This window comes from Capra hircus, chromosome 1 (genome assembly GCF_001704415.2).
Source record: "Capra hircus breed San Clemente chromosome 1, ASM170441v1, whole genome shotgun sequence".
Lineage (NCBI taxonomy): Eukaryota > Metazoa > Chordata > Mammalia > Artiodactyla > Bovidae > Capra > Capra hircus.
Genome location: NC_030808.1, coordinates 61,477,674 through 61,501,134, shown reverse-complemented (window position 1 = coordinate 61,501,134; position 23,461 = coordinate 61,477,674). Strand labels below are relative to the sequence as shown.

Below are 23,461 nucleotides of genomic sequence, written 5' to 3'. Positions count from 1 at the left end.
TGAGGAGATACTTAATTCCTTTTTGTGACTGTTAGTCTATAGTTTCTGCCAAAAAGTCTAATACTGGTACACGTAGAGGGCAATCTATTTAGGCTCATTCCTCAGCCCCTATCCACCAAAAATCAGCTCAGGGGTAACAGTTCATTAACATCAGTTACAAAGAGCCTGCAAATGACAAATCAGAGCTAGGGCATAAGAAAAAAAAAAACAATAGATTCTATATTTCAATTAAAATTCATAGTGTTTTATATTTCCGTTGGGATTCAAACTGTTCTTTGATTGTTCAGTTCAGTCGCTCAGTCGTGTCCGACTTTTTGCGACCCCATGAATCGCAGCACGCCAGGCCTCCCTGTCCATCACCAACTCCTGGAGTTCACTCAGACTCGCGTCCATCGAGTCAGTGATGCCATCCAGCCATCTCATCCTCTGTCGTCCCCTTCTCCTCCTGCCCCCAATCCCTCCCAGCATCAGAGTCTTCTCCAATGAGTCAACTCTTCGCATGAGGTGGCCAAAGTACTGGAGTTTCAACTTTAGCATCAGTCCTTCCAATGAACACCCAGGACTGATCTCCTTCAGAATGGACTGGTTGGATCTCCTTGCAGTTTGACTGTTAAGTTTTATTAAATCTTTAAATTTTATTCCCTTTGCTTTTATCTATGTAGTAGACGTACCTATTGATCACTGTCATGTGAATGCAGTTTTAATGGGCATATATAATAAGGCCAGGCCAGACTTTGGGACCTACAGCTTTGAATCATCAGCCATCAAGCAAGACTTATGTAATTGATTGTAATAATGAGTGTATACGCATGAATGACCATTTTGTTTATCTGTAATGGAAATGTCCATGCCAGAACATGACAGCACATACTTTAACAAAGCAAATATTTTGAATGCTTACAGTCAGATCATTGGTTTCTTTGTCCTTTTTTTGAGACCCCAGCATTAGAGACAGATACACATAGATGAATACTTGCTAAAATACCTAGGAGAAGTAATTTAATGCAGAGTGTTCATGCTGTGTCACAAATTACCCCCCAAGTAAATGGGTGTGTGTGGGAACAGAAGGTAATTCTACATTTTACATTTACCCTATCCATCTTTCCTGTGTGTTTTCTGGTTTTCTGAAGGTTGAAGTACCAGATGTTTGACCACCTTGTAATATCTTGAATAAGATAGGGAACCTTGAAATGACTAAGCATCTTACTGGCATCACTTCTAGTTTATATTTGCAATGTCTTCACCTTTCTGTAACATTTCCCATTTCCCACATATATCTTTTTAACATAATAGATTTTTATTGAAGTAGATCACTCAGCAAAGTAAAAAAATCATAAGTGGACATCTTGATGAATTTTCACCAAATTAGCAGACTTGTGCAATCACCCCTGAGACCAAGAAAAACTATTGGGTTAACCAAAAAGTTCATTTGGGTTTTTCTAATAGGAAAAAAAAAGTCTAAATGAACTTTTTGCCAACCTAATACTTTGCCAGCACTTAAGAAATCCTGTCTGCCCCCTCCCAATCATCACCACTTATTCTCTCCATGGACTGCCACAGCTTTGATTTCTGATTCTATAGACTAGTTTGACTTATTTTGGCACTTTATATGAATGAAACAGTATTCACTGTGTTCTTTTGTCTGGCTTCATATGGTCAGTGTTGTATGTAGCAGCTGTTCATTCATTTTCTTTCCTATGTAGTATTCCATTGTGGAATCTTACACAACCCATTCATCCATTTATTCATTTCCCTATTTATGAACAGTTGTGTTTCATGACAACAGCCAAACATTGGGACTGTTATAAATGCTATGAACATTCTTATACACATATTTTTATCTTATGTACACATATATTTGGTACATACCTAAGAGTGACGGGAGAAATATCAATAACCTCAGATATGCAGATGACACCACCCTTATGGCAGAAAGTGAAGAGGAACTAAAAAGCCTCTTGATGAAAGTGAAAGTGGAGAGTAAAACAGTTAGCTTAAAGCTCAACACTCAGAAAACGAAGATCATGGCATCCAGTCCCATCACTTCATGGCAAATAGATTGGGAAACAGTGGAAACAGTGTCAGACTTTATTTTGGGGGGCTCCAAAATCACTGCATATGGTGATTGCAACCATGAAATTAAAAGATACTTACTCCTTGGAACGAAAGTTATGACCAACCTAGATAGCATATTAAAAAGCAAAGATATTACTTTGCCAACAAAGTTCGTCTTGTCAAGGCTATGGTTTTTCCAGTGGTCATGTATGGATGTGAGAGTTGGGCTGTGAAGAAAGCTGAGCACCGAAGAATTGATGCTTTTGAACTGTGGTGTTGGAGAAGACTCTTGAGAGTCCCTTGGACTGCAAGGAGATCCAACCAGTCCGTCCTAAAGGAGATCAGTCCTGAGTGTTCATTGGAAGGACTGATGATGAAGCTGAAACTCCAATACTTTGGCCACCTCATGTGAAGAGCTGACTCACTGGAAAAGACTCTGATGCTGGGAGGGATTGAGGGCAGGAGGAGAAGGGGACGACAGAGGATGAGATGGCTGGATGGCGTCACCGACTTGATGGACATGAGTTTGGGTGAACTCCAGGAGTTTGTGATGGACAGGGAGGCCTAGCATGCTGCGATTCATGGGGTCGCAAAGAGTCGGGCATGACTGAGCGACTGAACTGAACTGAAGAGTGACATTGTTGGTTATAGATGTAAGTACATTCAGATTTGTTAATGTTAAACAGTTTTTCAAAATGGATTTACCAATTTATATGATGTTACTGCATCTATCCTTGATATTGCAATTGGCAGTATTTCATTATGGCTAAGTAATATTCCACTGGGTCTTCCCAGGTTGTGCTAGTGGTAAAGAATCTGCCTACCAATGCAGGAGATGCAAGAGATGTGGGTTCAACCCCTGAGTTGGGAAGATCCCCTGGAGTAGGAAGTGGCAACCCATTCCAGTATTCTTGACTAGAAGATTCCATGGACAGAGGAGCCATGGGACCACAATGAGTTGGACACAGTTGAGCACAATATTGCATTGTGTATGTATACATTCATATATATATATGAATGTAGACTTATATATATATATATATATATACACACACACACGAACTTAGATGTTTTACAGTTACCAGTAACACAGTAGCAGTACTATAGATCACTGTACTCTGTAGATATACCACTACCTTTTCTCATTATGGTCATTTTATTCAATTTGTTAATATTTATTAATCTCCAAAATTTTCTCCTCACTATCTCTTCTTCCCCTAATTCCAAGAATTCTCTACATTTTCACCCAATTTATTTTTCTAAAGTATGTTCCTTAACACACACTCATCTTTTCCTCAAAATCCTTAAGTTCTCCAGTTTCCTTCAAATAAATCTTCCTTAGTATCTCAGTTGGTAAAGAATCTGCCTACAATACAGGAGACCCAGCTTTGATTCCTGGGTTGGGAAAATCCCCTGGAGAAGGAAATGGTTGCCCACTCCAGTATTCCTGCCTGAAGAATCCCATGGACAGAAGAGTCTGACAGTCCATGAAGGGTCTGACACGACTTAGCAACTAAACCACCACCCTTCAAATAACAACTCCAGGATATTACCAACTCCTCCCCCCAGAACTTAGCTACTCTATCTTTCAGTCAAAAGCAACCACTCTGTCCAAGTGTGCCAAAAGCTTCTCCACAGCCTATGATTTGGACATGTGTACCCTTTCATGGGGTTTCTTCCTTCCCCACAACCCACCCTCTCCACTTCACCTCAAATGCCATTTTTCTCAGCAACCAGATATGCTTTCTTTCCTCCAGTCAATCTTCCTGGCACTTTGTTCTGACAACACTTAAATCACTTCCTTTAACTTATGTCCCTTTAGTTAATAAGTTGTTCTGGTACCATTCTATTAGATGATAGGTATGTTCATTCCTGAAGGAAAGAGGTGAAGCATCACACAAAGCTTTCCTTTTAGAAGGTACCCAGTAAATACGTGTATAATTGAAGTGAACATATACAATGTGTATACATTTTACTGAAACTCCCTGGATTGTTTGAACATGAATTTATCCAGTGAAGAGTGCCAACAGTCTCTGAGTATGAGAGATGAAGCAAATTTAGCCAAAGAATCTGTTCAAAATCTGTTTGAATGATATAGTCCACCATGTCCCAGATTGCTGCTTCTTACTACGCCAAAGGGATCTATATTTTCCATGGAAATTGACTTCTACAAGGAAAAAGATGGATTTGGATCAATTTACCAATTTGTTCTCATCCAAAATGGTACTGATTTGTATTGGATTATCTTCAAAATTCCCTTGGCATAAATAGTTTTCATTAGACGATGTCAACTGAGTGACGTTTAACATCCTGAGGATCCCTGCAAGTTTAGCAAATAAGCGCAGCATGATTTGCCAGACTATTTGAGGCATTGTTGGAGACAGTGTGGTGGAGTGGAAAGAACGTAAGTTTAAGAATCTGATAGACATGATTGAAATATTAATTATGATTCATGTAGCAGTGTGCACTGAGGTAAATGACTTAATCTCCCTAAATCTTGGTTTTTGTCATCCATAAAATAGGGGTAATAATATATAATTGTTAAGACTTCTGTGGAAATAAAATAATGATAATGATAATATACCCAAAGCAGTTAATACAGTGGTTGGACCTTAGCTTTTCTTGCTTTTTCAGGGAGTCCTCTGTGACCCCCCTAACTGTGTTAGAGGTCCCCTGATATTCTGCTTTCCTAGCACACTGTATTTTTACTTAAAAATTTTTATCAAAGTATATTTATGCAGTTGTTATTTTAAGTACTGTAAGCACTGTGAGAGTGGTCCCATGTGATAAACAGTCTCCTGTTATATAGCCAGTATAGAGTTCATGGTCAAAAAAAATTATTAAAAAAAGAATGTATTAATAAATGAATGATAGTTTCCTTTCTTCCGCCTATATACATGATGAGAATATAAGATACAATGGCTGAGGTCTTTTTATTTTACACAAAATAGAATTTATATATTAATATGAATTCTACCCTTTCAGTTCAGTTCAGTTCACTCAGTTGTGTCTGACTCTTTGCAACCCCATGAACCGCAGCGTGCTAGTCCTCCCTGTCCATCACCAACTCCCAGAGTCCACCCAAACTCATGTCCATTGAGTCGGTAATGCCATCCAGCCATCTCATCCTCAGTCGTCCCCTTCTCCTCCTGCCCTCAATCTTTCCCAGCATCAAGGTCTTTTCAAATGAATTAGCTCTTTGCATCGGGTGGCCAAAGTACTGGAGTTTTAGCTTCAGCATCAGTCCTTCCAAAGAACACCCAGGACTGATCTCCTTTAGGATGGACTGATTGGATCTCCTTACAGTCCAAGGGACTCTCAAGAGTCTTCTCCAACACCACAGTTCAAAAGCACCAATTCTTCAGCGCTCAGCTGTCTTTATATTCCAACTCTCACATCCATACATGACCACTGGAAAAACCATAGCCTTGACTAGACAGACCTTTGCTGACAAAGTAATGTTTCTGCTTTTTAATATGTTGTCCAGGTTGGTCATAACTTTCCTTCCAAGGAGTAAGCATCTTTTAATTTCATGGCTGTAATCACCATCTGCAGTGATTTTGGATCCCCCCCCCCAAAAAAAAAATACAGTCTGACACTGTTTCCACTGTTTCCCCATCTATTTCCCATGATGTAATGGGACCAAATGCCATGATCTTAGTTTTCTGAATGTTGAGATTTAAACCAACTTTTTCACTCTCCTCTTTCACTTTCATCAAGAGGCTCTTTAGTTCTTCTTCACTTTCTGCCATAAGGGTGGTGTCATCTGCATATCTGAGGTTATTGATATTTCTCCTGGCAATCTTGATTCCAGCTTGTGCTTCTTCCAGCCCAGTGTTTCTTGTGATGAACTCTGCATATAATTTAAATAAGCAGGGTGACAATATAGAGCCTTGAAGTACTCCTTTACCTATTTGGAAGCAGTCTGTTGTTCCATGTCCAGTTCTAACTGTTACTTCCTGACCTGCATACAGGTTTCTCAAGAGACAGGTCAGGTGATCTGGTATTCTCTTCTCTTTCAGAATTTTCCACTTTCAATCCAATCATATTTGAAAATGCTATGCCTATTTTCGTGATCTTGGCAAGGCTCAAACAATTGTTGAAGGGTCTCTTAAGGTCATACCATAAAACTCCAGTCCCCATTATGTTCATGTCATCAAACGTGGTGACTCTGTCTGCCAAGTGTAGATTTTATTTTTAAGAACAGTTAGATACCATTTGGGATTAACTGTGGCAAATTAAACAGTTTTATATTTCATCTGAAACAAAGTTTGACAAAGTATTAATAAAATGACTTTTTTCTATCACCATTCATTTATAGACTCATTCCAAAAAAAAAACTTTCATAAATGAGTAAGGAAAGACATCATGATCTCCCAAAGTATATATTGGGAAGGGAAGTGCTTTTTAGAGTGGGTATTCAGCTTATTTGTGAAACTAGCAAGCACATACAGAAATACACACCCATATACACATGTAAATGTGTATAACATTTTTGTTATCAAAAATAATCCCACCCTTGTCTCCTCTGAAAATTGCATTTTTCTTTAAAATCATATCAGATATAAATTCCATTTAAAACTTGTTTCCCACTGGATTTTATAAAGAGTATGATGAAAATAGTAAATATCTTTCAATGAATAAAGCACAATACACATTTAATACCATTACAGTTAGTGCCTTCCACCTCCCACTGGTGCTACACTACTTCCCAAAGAAGTAAAATTTTTATAATCTTGTTATTATAGGGATTTTACATTTAAAATGTGATCTGAATAATTTTGGCCTTAAATAAATTTTGTCTACAGTGTAATATAGAATAGGAAATTCTAGTGAGAATTGTGTAACCCATACATATAGACATATGATTTTTATTTTCTAACAGTGAATTACTATGATACTGTGTTACTAGGATTACCATTTATGTTTTGAAGATGGCTGCCATAAACTGAAAGTTAAAGAAATGTCAACACAATCCGAAGCCTCATCTTGAGTCTATTTGAACTGTACATCCAAAGGGATCGTTTCTACGGTATAAATGCGCAATATTCTCCCTTCAGGGCTTCCCTCATAGCTCAGTTGGTAAATCATCTGCCTGCAATGCAGGAGACTCAGGTTCAATTCCTGGGTCGGGAAGATCCCCTGGAGAAGGAAACGGCAACCCACTCCAGTATTCTTGCCTGGAGAATCCCATGGGCAGAGGAGCCTGACAGGCTACGGTTCATGGGATCGCAGGAGTCGGACATGACTTAGCAACTAAACCACCACAACCACCATTCTCCATTCAGTTGTATTCCATTGACAGCTATGTTTGCAACTTCATTGACTACTAGAGTATGGGTGTTGAACAAAACAAACTGGGTTTAAAAGGTGGGGCCAAAGATAAGAAAAATGGAAGAAAGAAGTTGGAACCAGGGTGCTAATGAAAAAAGTTGTGTGCAGCCTGACATAAATTTCCTCACTTTTATCAAATTAGCTTAACTTCCTTGATGAAGTCATTGGCAACACCTAGGATTATAGGGTTTTATTTGCAGAGTAATTTCCAAATCATTGGGTACCCAAAATTAAATGCCTCTCTTGGCAATATAGGTGAGGGCTGAGCTATGACTTGTGGTAATTAATCCCTGAAAGAAGAGATCACTTTGTGCATTTCAGCAGTTGACTACCATCTTCAAAAAAACATGCTAAGAAATGTTTTACCTATGCTTTCTCTACCAGGTGAAGTTTGGGGAAACTTGCATTCTGCCGAGCCTCCTTTCCTTTGTGTTTACCTGAACTTTTTTATTTTACGTTTTTTTTTTAAAGAGGGCACATTGACTGAGACATTTAAAATACAAAATGGTAATTAAGAGTGTTGGAGGCAGATCCAGCTGGCTTTGGAATAGCTCCCAGTAGGTAGGCTGACATTTCCACCCTCTAAGAGTCCCTGCTTGGATGCAGTTTTAGAGCAGCCAACCTTGATTCCACCCACCATTTGATTAAACAACAGAGAAACTGCAAATAGTAAAAGTCACTTCTCTTGGGCCAGCTTAAACTGACAGCAAATTCAAGAAACGTGAGTGATGAAAAAGAGATTATGAATTAGAATAAAAGCTAGTTGTCAAATGGCATTCTTCAAAGTGAGCATCTAGCTGGTCAGTGAGCCTTCAAAATGTAGAAATGGCATTGGCATCTCCATAGCAGAGTCTCCTGAGAGTCCTCTGAAACATAGTTTAATTTTCACTTAGAATCATGCCCAAGTAAGGATTGAGATAAACAGCCACCCGTCTGCAAATCTTTAGGTGGGTACAGTTTACATGGTGACGGCAAGCCTGAGGTGTTAATGGGACAAGATGACAAAATACCACGTAAGACAGGGTTTCTGCCTCCTGGGAGTTTAACAAAGTAATTGAGAAGAGAGAAGTTGTTCATCTGGAACAACTATGTAAAAATAACAGGTGCTGTATGATTAAATATTAAAATGAGTGTGTGTGTGTGTGTGTGTGTGTGTGTGTGTGTGTGTGTGTGTATCCCTGGTGGCTCAGACGGTAAAGCAGTAAAGCACCTGCCTGCAATGAGGGAGACCTGGGTTCAATCCCTGGGTCAGGAAGAGCCTCTGGAGAAGTAAATAGCAACCCACTCCAGTACTCTTCCCTGGAAAATTCCATGGATGGAGGAATCTGGTAGGCTACAGTCCATGGTGTCATAAAGAGTCAGACAGGACTGAGCAACTTCACTTCACTCTAGATAGACAGCCCATCACATATCAGTTTTGGAAAATAAATGATAGCAATTGTATTATGAGCCAGGTGAGTAACAATGTGTTAGACTTATCACTGTCTAGCTAAGCATAGCAACTTCTGGGGTCTTTGTTTTCTTTTCTACACTGTTGATAGAGTGATAGAGGACTTGTTCTATGGATCCACTGAGGTCTTATAAGGTTACATAGATATTTGAACCATTGAATGTGTGGCTAGGAGGATGTTACTTGGAAAGTATTCAGTAAGATCATTGGGAATGTAGGAACATTTTTCCAGTAGTCATGTATGGATGTAAGAGTTGGACTATAAAGAAAGCTGAGCAATGAAGAATTGATTCTTTTGATTGATGCTGTGGTGTTGGAAAAGACTCTTGAGAGTCCTGTGGACTGCAGGGAGATCAAACCAGTCAATCCCGAAGGAAATCAGTCCTGAATATTCATTGGAAGGACTGATGCTGAAGCTGAAACTCCAATACTCTGGCCACATGACGTGAAGAACTGACTTATTGGAAAAGACCCTGATGCTGGGCAAGATTGAAGGCAGGAGGAGAAGGGGACAACAGAGGATGAGATGGTTGGATGGCATCACTGACTCGATGAACATGGGTTTGAGCAAGCTCTGGGAGTTGGTGATGGACAGGGAAGCCTGGATGCTGCAGCCCGTGGGGTTGCAAGAGATGGACATGACCGAGTGACTGAACTGAACTGAAGGAGTGTGATCTTTACTGGGTCTTGACTTTGGCTTAAGTTGTCTAGAGTGAGGAAACTAAAAACTTCAGTTTTCCTGCAAAATAGCCTAATGACAAAGGCAAATAATTTCCCCTCCCTGGATTTCAGTTTTCCAGTTCATAAAATGAGAGTTCTGGACCAGGCAGTCTCTTAATATGTGTTTTCTATGATGTATCTCCGTCCCGGTTGATCTCACCTGCCCCTCCTCACTGCAGTGGAAGCCCTTCTCTAGCTACTGTAACACTGAGACCAGTTTCAGGGCCTTTATTGCAGAGTAAATTTTCTAGACGTTCAGTGCTGGACTTCTCAGTTCCTTATTTCCTATCTATTTATCCATGTTCTCTGTTTCTCATTTCTGACACCTATTTTTCCTTCTTGTTACTCTACTCTTCATTCATCCACAATTCTTGTCTCCTTTGGACTTACTTTTCTTCCATACCACTTTATCCTCTAAAATCTTCTCAAAGGATGAAAGGATACAGTGTTTAGTAGAGCTTTCTTTGTGCTGGGTTAAGGAGGAGGCAGACAGGGGCCGAAGCAGGTCAGCTGAAGGGCTACGCGATCAAAATACCGCTTCAGTGGGCGAAGCGGAACTGGTGCAGAAGGGAGTACATTACAGAGATGCCGAAACGTGGGAAAAAGGGAGCGGTGGTCGAAGACACAGAAGAGCCCAAGACTTGAGCCAGAGGCGACGAAGAGTAAGGCAGGAGCGAAAAAGAATGAAAAAGAGGCAGTAGGAGAGGGCGCAGTTCTGCATGATGACCCCCCAGATCAGAAAACCTCACCCAGTGGCAAATCAGCCACACTCAAGATCTGCTCGTGGAATGTGGATGGGCTTCGAGCCTGGATTAAGAAGAAAGGTTTAGATTGGGTAAAGGAAGAAGCCCCAGACATCCTGTGCCTCCAAGAGACCAAATGTTCCGAGAACGAACTACCAGTTGAACTTCAAGAACTGTCTGGATTATCCCATCAGTACTGGTCAGCTCCTTCAGACAAGGAAGGGTACAGTGGCGTGGGCCTCCTCTCCCGCCAGTGCCCACTCAAAGTCTGTTATGGCATCAGTGAGGAAGAACACGATCGGGAAGGCCGAGTGATTGTGGCTGAACATGAGGCGTTTGTGCTGGTGACAGCCGATGTGCCTAATGCAGGCCGAGGTCTGGTGCGCCTGGAGTATCGCCAGCGCTGGGATGAAGCCTTTCGCAAATTCCTGAAGGGTTTGGCATCCCGCAAGCCCCTTGTGCTATGTGGAGACCTCAACGTGGCTCATGAAGAAATTGACCTTCGCAACCCAAAGGGAAACAAAAAGAATGCTGGCTTCACTCCACAAGAGCGGCAGGGCTTCGGGGAACTGCTGCAGGCTGTGCCCCTCACTGACAGCTTCCGGCACCTCTACCCCAACACGGCCTATGCCTACACCTTTTGGACCTATATGATGAATGCGCGATCCAAAAACGTTGGTTGGCGCCTTGATTATTTCTTGTTATCTCAGTCTCTGTTGCCTGCACTGTGTGACAGTAAAACCCGTTCCAAGGCTCTGGGCAGTGACCACTGTCCCATTACCCTATGCCTAGCTCTGTGACACCTCTTCCAAATCACGCTGAGCCTGGGAAATAAGCCCACCAAGCTAGCTTTGAAATTCTTACCCCCAAACTTCTTTAATAACTGCTATCTGGAGAAATCTGCCTTGTATTTCCCTTCTAAACTGAATCCTTTAACCAGGCTTCTAATAACAGATGTAAGTTCTCAAGGAGGGTGTTTGTGTAGGGGTGGTGCTTTTTTCTTTTTCTTTTTTTGCATTAAACAAAAGCTACTGATATTTCCTTTGAACTGTCCCTGTGAAAATGAAGAGCCATAGTTTCAGCTTTAAAAAATAAAATAAAATAAAATAAAACGTTAAGTAGAAAACACTACAACAATAGTAACTTCTTTTTCATGTTTTTTATTTTGACGAGTATCTTAATGTGCGTTGGTTAATACTGCATATTAGATACAAATTGCTAGGAAGATATTCCTCCATGCTAGTGAACAGTCTTTTAACTATATTAACCACAGGTTGGAATTTATAAATACTGCAGAGTATTTAATTAACCTATTCATATTTGGAACTGGCACATTCCGTAAATAGTTTGGCTGGATGAGTACAAGATGTTTAAGGAAGCTTGTGCTAATTATGTTGCATATCTGTGAGGGCTAAAGCAGTTGCAGTCTTTGCCTTTACATATTGTATCCTTCCTTTGTTGTATGATAGTTATACTCTAATTATGTAGAAAATATAGTTTGGTCATATGGTTCTCTCCATTGGAGAAAGGAACTTTTTCATCTTTTTAATATTCAGAATCACATGGACTATTCCTGGAAAGTCAGCACAGCATTTATAGTCAGCATCCATAGGAAATCTTGCCTTTTGATTTCCTTAAACCTGCCTTCCACCCTTCTCTTTCCCTTGGTTTGCTCTCATCACTAGTATTGCTACCCTGGCCACACTCAGAGATTTTGTCTCTCTTTCTGGACATTGTAGCCTTTCTTTTCATTAGATTCTTCTCCTTTTTTTTTTTTTTTTGAATTTTATTTTTTGGTCAAACTACATGGCATGTGGGATCCTAGTTCTCTGAGCAGAGATCATCCCTTGCCCCCTGACTTGGAACTGCAGAGTCTTAACCATTGGACTACCCTGGAAGTCCCAGATTCTTCTCCATCTTAATTCTTTCCTTAACCTGGTATATGTGTACTCTCCTACTCCTTGTCATATTTTATTAACACCTCCTTGTAAATACATCTTTTTTTGCTGACTTGTTCTCCTTTACCACTAACTGGAAAATCTTGGAATCACTTATTAATCTATTAATCTATCAGTCTATTAATGTATTGATCTATCTATCCACATGCATTCACCTGTCCATCCACCTATCCATCTTCACATCCAATGAACTTATCCATTCTTAGTTAAAACTATAATTTTTATGTTTGTAGTTCCCAAATCTTCCACTAATTTTATATCTTCCTTTCTCTATTAGATAGAGTGACTGGGAAGTTTCTCTAATTTTAAATCTTACTGTGCCTATAACCAAATTTAATTCCCATTTTAATAACGTACTTAGATATCAATGGCATGTCAATTTTAAAAGAGGATTTGGAATGATTTTACAGAAGTACCTACAAAATCATCATATGTGCTACTGGGAACATAAATTGGTCAGTCTGAATGGAGAGCAGTTTGACATAGTTATCAAAAACACAAACACACTTATCCACCAGCCATAAATTCCACTTCTAAGAGTCTAACTTAAAATACATGTACACACATGCTAAATGATATAAATGGGCTCCTTGCAGTGCTTTTTGTAATTGTCATTGTTAGTAACTACATTAAAAACAAATATGCAATGGTAGAAAATTGGTTAAACAATAATTTCCATCCACAGTGGGCCATCATTCAGCCATGGAGAACACTGAAGAGGCCACATACTGATATGGAATGGCCTTCAGCAAACTATGTAAATAGGGAACACATTTGGGAGAGGAGAAGCAGCTAGCTAGATGGGTGGGTAGATCATAAAAAGACATGTCAGTTTACCTTTATGCCTCTTGGGGTATTATAGATCTTTGAGAAGATTCACAAGAAATTGATTGTATTAGTTGATTTGAGAGAGACCTGGATGGCTGCAGGACAGAGATGAAAGAGAGACTTTTGACCATACACCCTTCTGAATCTATTGGATTTTGAACCATGCAGCAATACTATCTCTTTAAAAATCATAAAAAATAAATGATACCAGGAAAATATGAAAGTGAATTGGAACAATGGGAATTAAGTATAGAAAAATATGATGAGATGATAAGATAAATACAGTGGTAAGGACAACATATATAATTTCTTCCTTATTTTCTCTCAGGAAAGTTAGACCCTTTAATTTTGATGCCTCGAATGATCCATAGATTCCTTTTTTTTTTTTTTTTTTTAAAGAACAAGTAAGATCTAAACATACAAGAGCTCTTATAAATGAGATATTGTATGAGATTTTGTACCAGACTCTCAAAAAATGCCTACAATGAATAAAGTTCTAAATTTCATGAGGTTTATTCTTATAAAGCCTCTCAAACTATTCCAAAAGTATAATGCCTAAGCTCAATTCAATAAAATCAAATCTTTGAGATGCTACACAATGGGATATAGATTCACAATGCAATAATAATTTTGATTAACCCAAGGAGAGATTTAGAAATGTTTTTCACATTGTGGGTTGACACCATTTAGTGAATCATAAAGTTAACTTGGTGAGTCACAACTTGTATTTTTTAAAAAGAAAGAAGTAGAAGAGAATGCAATATAAGGGGATATCAGTTTTTATAACAGTCAATGAGGATATTTTCATGAAATGTGTGTGCAACTTGCACATGAGATAGTTACATAAGGCTTTTCTTACTGTAAGCTACAAAAACCTTTCAAAGTGACTGTATTTAGAGGGGGAAGAATGAATTTCATATTCCCCAGGTTTTTATAAGTAAAAATGAATAGACAATTTGAGGTCCGTATGCCAATAATAGTAGCATTTATTGAAGATGTATTATCTTAATCAGTCCTTATGTTATGCATTTTATAGGCAAGATCTAATTTAATTTTTACAGCAGTATCATGGGATAGGAGATATTAATGGTAACAATTATTTTGAAATTAGAAAACTCAGGATAACAGAATCTTTGCAACTTGCCAAAGATCTCAAAGTTTGCACTTTGGAAGGATCCCCTCAGGCCTAGGTAATCTGACTTCCTAGCCTGTGTTTCAAACTATGCTTCTATGACGTTTTTAGCCTAAACATATTCTATACGTTAAGGGCCAGTGTCATAAATCTTTGATGTTGTTTATACCATTGTTTGGCTGTGCAAGGGGCTCACTGATAAAGAATCTGCCTGCCAAACAGGAGACGCAGGTTTGAAGATTCGATCCCTGGGTTGAGAAGACCCCTGGAGGAGAAAATGACTACCCACTCTAGTTTTCTTGCCTGGAGAATCCGATGGACAGAGGAGCCTGGCGGGCTACAGTCCATGTGGTCTCAGAGTTGGACATGACTTAGCAACTAAACAACAGCATATTAGTGTTTACAGCCTCTGTTGATTTTTACCCTGCAGTGTTTAGATCAACCTTCTGCAGCAACAGTTCACAGCTCTAACTTCATGTTTGAACTACCACAGGATTCTTTTCTGAAGCCTCTCTCTCCTCTGATCTAGCCGAAGTGTTGACAACAGAGTGTCTTTCTCTAGAGTCATTGTAATGTTGTCATTCTATAGTAATAGCATTGAGTGTCTTAATTGCCTCTTTTATCAAATCGCAATACCATGGGAAAGTTGCTAATTTCCTTGCATACAGTTATGCCCCTCTGTAAATAAGGATAATATTATTTCACAATGTTTAAAGGGTCAAAAAGAATGTATGTAAAGCAACACACTGCCTGGGAAATGGTAGGGACCCAGTAGACAGGAACTACTTTTACTAAGGTAATAGAATATAATATACGTTTAATACTAATTTATCCAACGTACATTTAAGTCCTATTCTTAGTGATTTCTTTACCTAATTGTGCTTCCTGGCAGGCCTTTTATTCACTTCTCCTTCTTACCTCTTTTGGTTTTTGTCTCCAAATCTATTAGCTGGCCTCCGAATCTGAATTCATCATTCTTGACTTTGACCTTCGAAATGTCTAGTCTGACATGTTTTCTTCACTGTGGGCCATGGTTCATTTCATTTAAAGCTCTATCCAGAACTCAAGGCCTTCACAGAACTTCCCAGCTAATAGCAATTTCTTCAGTAATTATAGCAATTTCCCTGCATATGTCTGTGTGTAGTTGGGCTTAACTCTAATTATATCTCCATATGCTGAAAGCCATGAAAATATTCCACGTGGCATGTAGTTCACTGAAGTTTGTCAAGCTTTTACATTAGATTTAAAATTCCCAGAGAAGGGTCATGTTTATTAGTTATTTATACCTTTTATGGGATTCTATCCAGTTTTCTGAACAGCAAAGTTATCCTTCATAATTCTCAAGCCCTTGGTGTTTCTGTAATGTTCCTTCTTGAGAAGGATATAAATGGTATCACAAAATCTCATTTCCCTTATTGACCACCAACAAGGACTCTGATTTCATTTTCAGATAACATATTCTTATATCCTTCCTTGAACTCTTTTACCACTTTATTCCACCCTAAAATATATGCTTTTTTTCCCTTCTCCAGCAAAGGAATGACATATAAAATAACATGATGTTTTTAATGATTGTATTGATATATAGTCTAATTTTTAGTATTAGGTATTTTGTGATCACGTTAAGAAGCTGTGCCAAAAGGTTGTGTGGGCAGCATGAATCTCAAGGGGCTTCAGCAATATTATCTCGGCTTAGAAGAATAGCATGTTTATTGACTATTTCTCTAAGCAATAGAAAGTCTTTATTGAGTAGTGAATACTTTCAATGTTGCATTTCATATCTGCAGGATTAAAAAGGTTATATGCAAAATAAATCTGGCAATATCAGCTTGGCTCTGTCCCATCCCATAAACCTCAGCTCATGTAAAGCTGCAAGTTTGATTTCTCAATATTCAATTTCTCAGTGGAGCAAATAGTCAAGACATGCATTAGACTTTCTCTTTTTAAAAAAAGGCTTTAGCATTTGCCTCTTCACGCATAATGATATTGGCTAGACCTTAATTTGCTTTGGATTTTCCCCATCTTTTCCATGTCCCACATTATCTCCACACTCAGTGAGAATTTAGTGCATGGAAGAGTCACTAAGGTCTACCACAGAACAGAAATCTATATATTTTTTCAAAGTCCAAGGTACTTTATAAACCACAAGGCTTAATTTTACCACCTTCTCTCAGGCAACACTCCCATTGAGATCAGTGGGAAGTTGGTTCAATAGGAGCCAGTGAAATCCAATGCAACCAGCATGGAGAAATAACTTTACCTGTTATTCCTGTGCTAATACTGAAATCTAGCTACTTCTGATCTGGATGAAGACATACCAACACTGCACAACAGGTGAAGGGAAGAAACAATACTGTTTTCAGTGGTTTTTCAGTATGTTTTATACTTTGAGCTATAAAGTGCCCAGGGAGGTTTGTTTCTTCTCAACACAAAATGAAATTGGAAATATGTTGGAATGCAATTTGCTAAAGGCACAGTATACTGTTAGAACACATTATTCTAGCGTTATCATTTATGTGTCGTTTATGTGTAATATCTTAAACCATTCTAGGTGCAGCTTATTTGTACTTTTAAATTCAAAAGCAGTAATTGTTTTCTGTTAAAGATTAAGGGAGCATGCAGTAGCTACTGATGACTTCACTATTTTGTACATATTTGTAAATATACATATACATATATATGTATATGAACGTTTATATATTTAAAAGGGGACATAGCCTTACAGTCAGAGAACACCCTAGGCAGGAAGGAACCAGTGATCACAGCTGCCTTGTCTCTCCTCCAGGGGTTTCACCTTTCTGTCTGTCTGAGCCTCAGCCTCAGCAGCTGCTGAGAAAGGAAAAGAAGAGGAGTGAATATTCTCCAGCTGAGATGGCAGCTGCCATCACCTCGCCTGTGCCCTCCAGCTTTCTAATCACACGGTGGAAAATTTTCAAGGGGAAGTTTACTAGAAAAGTAGAAGGAAAACAAAACAAAGCCCCGAGTCAAGATATCAATATACAGAAACAGACACAATTCCAGAGAAGAGCTCCTTTAAGTCTTAAGGTCTGTCCATAGACTGGCCTTTCTGGCCTTGACCTCAGCAGCACAAGCCATGCCTCTGCGGAAACGTCTATCCAACCAAACTGTATAGGCCCAAGTCCATTTGTCTTGTTTGCTGTTTGATCTGAATGATTATCCGGACCTTCTTGACTGTGTGCTTTCCCTGCTCCCCTAGCATGGGGACCTTGAATATTCTTCATTAACTCAAAAGGATCAATGCTATGTCCACTTGTTTTTACTTTCTACTTAGACTTCCAGCATCTTCTGTAGGACTTGGCCCAAAGGAGGAGGGAACAGCCCATTCTGGTCCACAGTGTTTTCTTCTTGGGCTTCAGGCCACATGAGATGAGTGGTTACCACCATGAGTGAGCTCCCAGCCTTTATTTTGTCAGATAATCTCAGAATTCTTAAAATTCCTGCTTTGTTTCTGACTCTTTTAGGATTTCCTGTCCAGTTGTTCTGAAGTAAAGTTGATCATCTTACTTACTTTGTTCCTTATCTTAGTCCTTGTAACCTGAGTTTAATGCGTGGCTTCAACCCAATTTCTTCATCTGAACTTGTCAGTAGTCACCTGGATTTACTCTCATGAATCACAATCCCAGCTTGTATAATAGCTTCTTCTATCAGACCTTGTACAAACGGTTGGATCATCCATCAAGGTCTTTATCCTTCCCAGAGAAATGCTTCTAACTGTGACTACTTCTGCAGATTCGCTCAGGTAGCACATTTAAGCCTCTCTGCTCGATTTGACTCACTATAATTCAGAGCTTAAGGAAAAAAAAAGAAAGAAAGAATGCCATTCTAAAACTCATTTTTTCTTTTTAAATTAAATTATAATGTGGTGAAACCTGATATTTAGAAAGGAGAAAACTCAATACAAGTGTGAAATGTAGATTTTGTAAGGCAATTAGTTATACTTATAGGTACATTTTGACACATGGGATAGAATCTCATTTTAAGTACACAGACCCTTGGTGTATAAGATTGGACCCACTATTTTGCTTCCAGAAAGACTTCTCTTAACATCCTTATTTTTGTCTACATAGAAAGCTAGACAAATGTTAGACCTGAAAGTATGGGAATGGTATTTTAGTCAATCCAGTCTTTCCTAATCTATGTTCAATCATAAAAAATGTATTATTATTACGTTTCATTCTAAAGGCTTCTCTTCTCAACCTTTTAAACTTTAGTCCTCTTGTGATGACATTAGTCCCGGCTCTTCCCAAACCCTTCTAGACATTTTCCCTAGCCTCATTTTATTCCTTGCTTTATTCTTTTATTTATATTCTTCAGTATATCCTTAAAATCATGACTTTTATATTGTTCTTTCAGTTATCTCCATTCCCTAAAGTATTATTTTTTAATTATTTACACTGAATTTCACTATCTTTCCTTTGCCTTTATTATGTTTCTCAATATACATTATGATGTCAAGTCATAGTTATTTGTGATTCTCCTTATTCTGGAACAAAATACCTTTCCAGATTCATCTCCCAGGTTTCTTTTATTAGACACCTTTTATATTTCCATTCATATTTGCCATCTCTCATCCATTCAGTGAGTTTTTCTTCCTTTGCTGCTATCACCCTCTAACATACATACCATCCCATTCTCAATATACACAAGTGCTACCCCAGCTAAAAGTAAACTCTTCATCCTCAGATGATAAGGATGAAGATCTTATCATACTCTCCTTTGTATTCCCTATGCTTAGCAGAGTTTAAATGTGCAGTAGGTTATCAAAATGAAAATAAGATGATGCATGAACAAAAAAAAATAATTATGAACATTATGTTGGCTCTAAACTACTCTGAAAATATGACTTTGGCCTCTCAGCCTTTTCTCAATCTCTTATTTCACACCCTAAATATGACCTCCTTCCTCTGATAACCTTGGACTAACTCAAGACCCATCCTTCTGTAAAACCTTTTCTTACTGTGCTTCATCATATTCCTTCTCTGCTTCTGCATAAGCTGAGCCATACCGCACGGTCTGGCCCTTGATTACACACTGTCTTTTATGGTTCTATAATTGTTTCAAAGTATGTAAATCTCAGCTGCTCACATTGACAGCTCTATACCTTGTCAAGGGCAAGGACGGTGTCTGCTGTCTGCCACACACATCTATTGCAGTGCTATATCTACAGAGGGAGACAGTTGTGGAGATGGCCCTCCAGCTGAATGAAGCCAACCTTCACAGCTTCTAAAAATAGAACATTGACCTTGCCAACTGAGAGTGTGGTAGCCAAAGCAAATGGATGGCTCTTTCTTCAGCAGCAGGGAATAGCTGCACTCCAGGATCTGGGGAGGATGTGTCCTTGAACCGACTGCTGTCTGGCTCCTTTTAAAACTCCATTTGAGTGACAGCATATTCATAGGAAAAAATCTATGGCAACCATTCCCAGATTTAGGTTTTTCTCCAGCTACATTAGAACATTTGAGACCTTTTTAACATATAAATTCCAAATCTATGCTGACTCACGGGCTTCCCTGGTGGCTCAGAGGTTAAAGCATCTGCCTGCAATGCAGGGGACCTGGGTTCGATCCCTGGGTCAGGAAGATCCCCTGGAGAAGGAAATGGCAACCCACTCCAGTATTCTTGCCTGGAGAGTCCCATGGATGGAAAATCCCATGGATGGAGGAGCCTGGTGGGCTACAGTCCATGGGGTTGCACCAGGAGATTTCTCACCGTGACTTTGGTTTCCTCTATTCCAAGCTTTCCTGGATTTCCTTATAAATGTGCTTCCCCAGGTTTCTGTTTTGGGACAGGAGTGGTTGTGGTGTGTGGTGGTCAAGAACATTGCCTTGGGAGTCTCACTGTGGGTTCAGCTTCTGTCTTCTTCACGAAATAGCTGCCTACCCTTCATCAAGATACCCAGCTTAAAAGCCTGTTTCTTCATTTGTGTAAAGGGGATATTAAGAGACTGCTTGTTGCTCAGGGACAATTTAGGAAAAAACACTTAACCTTCTCTCTCTTCAGTTCAGTTCAGTTCAGTTCAGTCGCTCAGTCGTGTCCAACTCTGTGACCCCATGAATCGCAGCATGCCAGGCCTCCCTGTCCATCACCAACTCCCGGAGTTCACTCAGATTCATGTCCATCGAGTCAGTGATGCCATCCAGCCATCTCATCCTCTCTCATCCCGTTCTCCTCCTGCCCCCATCCCTCCCAACATCAAAGTCTTTTCCAATGGGTCAACTCTTCGCATGAGGTGAACAAAGTACTGGAGTTTCAGCTTTAGCATCATTCCTTCCAAAGAAATTAGTTATTTTAGTGCAAAAAATGGTCATAAGGCTATTTTAGATATAAAAAGTAGCTAACCTTTATCTAATTCTCTCTCTAAGAGAGACACTACAGAGACACTACATCAAGTGTAGTGTCTCTCTTAGAGAGAGAATTAGATAAAGGTTAGCTACTTTTTATTATCTAAAATAGCCTTATGATCATTTCTTACACTAAAATAACTAATCTTTATTTAATGTGAATATGCTTTGTATATCCTATAGAAGTATTGCTGACATTACTACACAGTAAATTTTAAAAGCGGAGGAATGATCTTCTTAAATTTTTATAAAACTAATAATGCTTCTATATAAAATCTGCTATAGGTTATAATAATCATAATAGATTATAAAAAATGATGGTAGGCTATATTTTATCAGATGATAAAAATTAGATAATTCAATTTAAAAAAAAATTATTTCTTTCATTGTCTGAAAGTTTGTAATTAAAGTTTATGATTACTCCCTTTATCTATGTTAATAGGGGAGGTGGAGATACTTAACTTCTCATCCACCTACCTGGATTATGGTTTTATTATTTTTAGTATGTCAGTCTTCTTCTCGTTTCAAAAAACTTTGTTAAAGAATAGGCTCCCTTACAAAAACATGAATAGTCGTTGAGGTGAATCTTAGTTTGTCGGAAGGTGGTCATTTAATTAATTTTTAAATTTAATTTTGAAAAAGAGATCAGAGATTAGAGATTCATCTAACTGGAGAAATTAAAGTGTAACAATAAAATAACTTCCTCTTCATCCAGAGTCTCCTCTGCCTATTTTTTCTATCCAGTCACAAATAACTATTCAATTAATATGTATCAGTATACTTTCAAATGTTCTTGATATATATAAAAACAATCATGACTATATATCATTGGATGCATTTTACATAAAAAGGCAAATACTGCGCTATTCTGCACAGTGTTTTGCATCTTGCTTTTTTTTTTTCTGAGAGATCTTTTAGTGATTTAGGTCATGCAGATCAGTGCATGCAAAGCTACTGCATTCATCTTTGCAGCTACATATTATCTCACTATATGGATTTCCATTATTTGTATAGTCAGTTCATTTGAATTATTTACAATTTTGTGTTATTATAAACAACAACATAATGAGTAATTTCATACATAAATCTTTTTTATATGCACTTATATCTGCAGGGTAAATCCTCTGAATTAGAATTGCTGTGTCAAAGAGTATACTCACTTATCATTTTGATAAATACTATTAAGTAGCCCTCAATGGAAGAACACACAAGAACTTTTGTCTGTTTCTTCAGACTCACCAAGGTACTATTATCAAACTTTTGGATTTTGCCAGTTAAATAGGTTTTATTAAAAGTAAAATTAGGCATCTATTTATATATTTAAAGGTGATTTGCATTTCCTGTTTATTAACTGTATATTTGGCCTTTGTCCATCTTTCTGTTGGATTGTGAGCCTTTTTCTTGTCAGTGTCTTAGGAGTCCTTTATTATTAGAGAAATTAGCTTTCAGTGATGAGCAGCATGTATGTCCCCCTTGGCTTGTCATTTGTCTTTTGATAGTTTTTATTTTTAAAAGTTGCAGAAGTCTGTTGTTATTATCTATCATACACTTAGGAATTGTTCTAATGAATTTAGTCAAAGTCAGTAAACTGTGGAACAGCAGATTTTTATCTCCGTTGTATGAACCCTTAGGGTTCCATAAGGCGTGTCTATGGAGTTTCTTGAAATATAGTATGATCATGGTTTAGATGTTAAAAATGTGTGTGTGTTGTCTCCATCAGATCACACTACAAAGCAGTACCCAATGGTGGAATATCAAAACATGAAGGTATGTAGAAATTTACATAAGTTGAAAAGCAATCTCAAAAATATGACACATCTCTAAACTATGGGGAAAAGGATTTTAGATTCATTTCATTTCAAATCCTCCAGTTTTATGTCTGAATAGTCTGCTAGACCCCAATATTACCTTTTGAAAAGGCATTTGAGCTTCATTTTTAAAGGAAACTTTACCAGGAGCCCTAACGTGGAGTTCCTGTGGTTGAGAGCAGAATGTAGGCAATGGTTGGCAATGGTTCCTTTGTCTCTCCTTTATCTCTGTTCTTTCTTTTCCCCTTCATCTTCCCGTACCTGGCAGCAACTGACTCACTCAGAAGGACCAGAAGACCCCACTGATGCAATTTCAAAGTCATGGCTCTAGTCTACCTTTTAATCCTAGGAAGAATGCAATTTAAGAATAAATAATGCATTAATAAAAAGTGCCAACTCTTTTTAAAATCTATCCCCAAACTTTCTTTGCTTCTGTATCCTCAAATCTTTCTACCCTTGCTTAATGGAAATCCTTCTTTGGGTATAATCTAAAGCACAAATTTTGTATAATTATGTTCTTAATCTATTTTTATAGTAACCAGTTTCATAACATTTCTAGAGGTTTTGTGGTAGGGGGATCTTTAGGACTACCACATAAAGCTGCTAGCAACGGAGGAATTGACTCTGCACTGCCTCTGGTCACAGTCACAGTCTAATCATACAGCCTTAACTGCCTCACAAGCAGCTGCTTTCATGCTCCAGGTCTTACTCCTGGAAAGTTCCCTGTGCCTTTTACTCATTAATCTAACCTTGGCCCTCCACTGAGTAACTAAATGACCACGTGGATTTAGTTGCTGGAAGAAAGGAATCGCCTTTCTTCAATAAGGACAAATTATCATATCCACACTTTCATCCCATTTTCCAATTTTCTGTTCACCAAAGTACATTTTGTTGCTCCTGCCACCATAGTTCAAGCTGGAGAGACCCCTCACATTCCTGATTAGTGCCCCATAGGCTCGCTTTGGTGTGCAGACCACTCCTTTCAAAAGCTGCAGGGCCAAAGGAACACAGTACTGCATGTGGGGACTGGCCAGTGCAAAGATCATGGGGTTGGGTAATCCACGTGGTCTA

General features: G+C 38.6%; 1 pseudogene across 1 annotated transcript; it reads left to right on the top strand.

Annotated features, from left to right (window-relative positions):
• LOC102189521 lies at window positions 10,011-11,383 on the top strand (annotated as a pseudogene). The gene has a single exon (XR_001295429.2). The product of XR_001295429.2 is annotated as a DNA-(apurinic or apyrimidinic site) lyase pseudogene (transcript).